The following is a 4614-nucleotide window of genomic DNA, read 5'->3' on the forward strand; positions in this document are numbered from 1 at the left end:
TATTTTCTCGCATGTAATAAAGAAACAAATCTAGCTCCATACGGCCAGAGGACTTCGTCCACATCACATGCAATGTTGTCCCTTCCTAGGCAACGGGGGAAGAACCCTCTTGTGTGCCGGATCCAGCCTTGACAACACTCCACTCCTATGTCAGCACAGGCTAATTCCATTGCCTGTAAAAGATTTACCCTTGTATATGGGTTACGGTCATAAACCTTCCATCGCCACGCAGAGAAAAACTCTTCTATTGGGTTGAGGAAAGGGCTGTATGGTGGAAGGCAAACATTCACGAATCACTGGTTGATGTTGAACCACTCACGTATTCGGACACCACGGTGAAAGCTGACATTGTCCCAAACCACAACATAGACAGGATGCACTGCCTGCTGATGATCCTGCTGCTCACGTTCAAACAAAACATCCCGAAGACCACCCAGAAATGTAAGAAGATGGTCAGTGTTATATAGCCCCAGGGTTGCATGACGGTGGAGAATCCCCCATTGTTTATGGCTGCACATAGGGTGACATTGCCACCATGCTGGCCAGGGACTTCCACAATGGCACGTTGGCCAATTATGTTCCAGCCTCTCCTTCTCCTCTTCGCCAGATTGAACCCTGCTTCATCTACAAAAATATATTCATGGGGCCTTTCCATGGAATCCATTTCAAACACCCTCTATATATAAAAGAGATAAATAAATAGTTTAGTAAGTGTTACAGAAAGACATACTTCTGCAAAAGTGTATGTATATGCACTCCTGATGCAGTTACAGTAACAGTATAGGACAATAACTGTAGGCTAGAAACTTGTACTGTAAGCATCAGTGCTGAAAGTGTACACTTACTTGCACATACTGATATCGTAGATCTTTGACCCTTTCTGAATTTCGCTCAAAGGGTACTCTGTACACTTGCTTAATGCGTACCCTGTTGTGATGGAGGACACGGGCAATGGTAGAAAGGCTGACACTGTTGATTCCTTCAAAGTTTACATTGTCTTCTACAACTCTTGTAGAAGACAAGGAGTCCTTCCACCCTCATTTGGTAGTCTTGCAATTCTACAAAAGGGAAAACGCTCTTACAAATGTATACATACAGAAACAATATGTAAAATGTATTGTAAATCTTTTTTTCTTTTTTTCCCCAGTCCCCTTTCTATTGACAAACTGATGTACTATATCAAATGTATACAGTAAAGTTTCAGTCGCACAAATTAGAAAAACAATACATTTACCTGTTCTCTTCTCTGAATGTCCTGATTATGGTGGCCACAAAGAATCTGGTCAAATTGGGTTGTACTTTTTGTCCTGCTTCCCCCATTGTCATTCCATGAACAAGAACATGGTCTATCACAGTTGCCCGAATTTGATCTGTAATTACTATTCTTGGTCTTGCTCTTCGTTGTCCTTATACTCTTCCTCCTCGTCCACCACCTCTTACACAAACTCTTCCTCCTCTGCCTCTCACATTGTTTCCATCCATTGTGGTATCAACATTCAACGTACCTGGGCCACCTGTGTACTCTGAACTGGCTTATATTCTAGACAACTGATTTGATCGCATCATTAGAAACAAGTGTGAACAATTTTGAGTTCTTGTGCGTAAACAATGACAGCTGTGCTGTAGTTGTGTTTAACTTTTGACACATGTATTTACCATTTTGCAACACAGTGCAAAATGTGTTTTAGTGATTGAGAATGTGTTTAGAGTTTTGCAAAAAGAGTGGATGAGATTTTCAAACAGTGCCTTAACTACGTGAACTTGTTTAAGGTTTTGCCTACAAAGTGACTGATTCGACAAATGGGTTTAGGCCACTGAGCGTTGGTTTCAGAAAATGGGGTTTAGTGTTTTAACAATTGTGAAATACTGTATATATATTTTTTCTGCACATTTTTTCTGCAATTTTCTTTTTCAGTTTACAATTTTTTGTGAGCTTATTTTTATTCAGTCCAATGTAAATATATCTGCTGTGCATATGTTGCACTGACTTGTTGAAAAATAAAAAGATAAATGTTTCAACAGCATATGTGTGTGTGTGTGTGTGTGTGTGTATCTGCAAATATGTCTGTGCATGTGAACAATCTGAAGAATTTTCTACAAATTTGAAGTATTTTAGTATTATGGCTATGGCTGTCCCAAACAATTATTTTTTAAATGATTAATCTAGCGATTATTTTTTTGATTAGTTGTGTTGACTGCTGGGTCGGATGAAAACCCCAAAACAAAGAAATAGCAGAATTCATATTATTCCTTGCTTTAAAACATATATAACGTTATCAGTATTACCAGGATAACTATATAATCACTTAGATAGATGTGTTTTGAAGAGCAAACTATATCATTGCTTAGAGTGTGTGTTGAAACCCCCCCCAAAAAACCCTGCATTATGACAGAGTGAGTTTTCATTAAGAAACTGTGAGAAGTGTAGGAGAAGCAGCCAGACAGAGATAACAGAGAGCAGCGGCCTTGGTGGGTGCATGCTGAAGGGCTCATGTTAAGTTTTCTGTTACTGTACGTTGTTTGTGAAGTGTTTCCTACATTACCTTACAAGGACAAGGAAGTACATAAAGTATGTCCCTTTTGATAACTTTGGAAGGAGTAAAATGTTTTTTGTGTATAAATATGAGTGTTTTTGCCGAGTAGCTGGCTCCCTTCGGGCTCTTTTACCTGAGCGCTTTATGTGGTATCGGGATGCCATGAAGCCTTCTCCATCTACCCTTGCACTTTTTGTTGCATTGGGAAAGATTTATTATGCCTCTCCCAGCTGTAAAGGGGTTCCCCTGCGCTCGCTGGATGCAAGGGAGGAAAAGAAAAAAATACTATCTCTGAGAAGCGGCTTCGAGAACCTCTGTTAAACAGAGGCCTTAAAGTTTTCTTCTCTCTTAGTTTGCCCAGACGCCTTTTTTGCTGCTGGGGAGGATTTATTTGCCTCTTTGACACCGGAGAGGAGATTGCCTGCGCTCATATGAGTGTGGGAGAGATAGGAGGAAAAGAGAAGCAGCTTTAAATACCTCTGTTAGAGCGGAGGCTTTATCTTTCTTTTTAGTTTTATTTCTATTTGATAAAGGACCACTTGCTTTTAATTTCTGCTTTTGTCACAAGATAATAAAAACTACCTGAGTCCGACTTTGGACTAGGGGACCCAACCATTGCCAGTTCTGTATTTTTTCTAGTATTGCTGTACCCGCTGCCAAGCGGGGATGGTTTCCCCTCACGGGGCTTTAGGGAGACTCCTCTTTAACCGCCCGTGGAGAGACGCGTCCCGGCGGGGATCGACTTGGACATGCAGACCTCCTGTTATCTCCTAGTGGGAGTGCATTTCCCTATCCGCGCGGCCTGGTCAGAGCATCTGAGCACCCCCTCTCTCAGTCCGGCGACCAAGGAGGGCAAGGTGGGCGTCCTTGAGAAGGAAGGGACCTCCGATGACCCTGGGAGGACGGCTGAGACCGTGAGTACTAAATAAAAATCATTGGTTTTAAAGATCCCCTCGGGCAGTGCTTGTCATATACAGGGGGATAAGAGCCCGTGTTTTTGGGGTGTAGTGTCTGGTGTAGTGTGTATCTAACCTCTTGCCTCGCTTTCGGGTTCCCTGATCCGGGCGAGGGTCTCTCCTTAAATGAAGGGCGTGTGTGTCTCTATAAACTAATTAATCAGGGAAGCGTCAAAAGCAACTCCTTTTTAGTATAGGTCAAAACATCCGCCCCGCTGACAGGCAACTGGTGTTCGTCCGTACGGCAAAAGAGGGCACGGTTGGGCCGGGGGTTTGCTGAGGGGAAGGTAATAAAAAGGGGTTGGCTTGGCCAAGCGAGCGACGCGACGCCTCAGTAAACTGCCACACCGGTCGACCATTGACTAATCTAACGATCAATTTTTCGATTAATCTAACGATTAATTTTTCAATTAGCTATTATTTTTTCAATTAGCTATTATTTTTTCAATTAGCTATTATTTTTTCAATTAGCTATTATTTTTTCAATTAGCTATTATTTTTTCAATTAGCGATTATTTTCCCATTGCTCAATTATTAACAATTTACACAAAAGAAATTTCAATATGGTTAAAATCTCTATTTATTAAAATTGTTTAACTGCACTGTTCAAGTAAAATGAATTTGTAGTGCAACATGAAGCCAGATGTAGGCCATCAATCCAACCACAAAATGAAGTCACTTTCAAGAGGAATACAAAAATAAAAACTTAAAAGTAAACAGAGCAAGTGCAAAAAGAGTAGCCTGTATTTGCTTTTTTAACAGTAGTAGGTAAAATAATGAATAAGCTCTTGTTTAACATCCAAGCTCTTCTCTCTTTAATTTAACTTTAATTATTTGTATCTAAAGGCTGGTTAAGCACTGTATGGAGGAGAAGTTGGACAGTTTTTTTTGTCTTGTTCCAGTGAATGGCACATCTGGGTGATGGCGTTGGATATGCGTTAGCATGTTAGATGTATTTCCACTCACATACCCAACAACTGCTGAACAACGCCAACACACAGTCCTCGTCTTATCCACCACTCTCTCGCCTATAGTGTATTTGGTAGCGATGCTGTAATGTTGTGTGGAGAGGAATCCGCCGACACTGTTTCTTGATTATAAAGGTTTATTTACATCGAAGAAAT

The sequence above is a fragment of the Perca fluviatilis genome, chromosome 1, assembly GCF_010015445.1.
Source record: "Perca fluviatilis chromosome 1, GENO_Pfluv_1.0, whole genome shotgun sequence".
Lineage (NCBI taxonomy): Eukaryota > Metazoa > Chordata > Actinopteri > Perciformes > Percidae > Perca > Perca fluviatilis.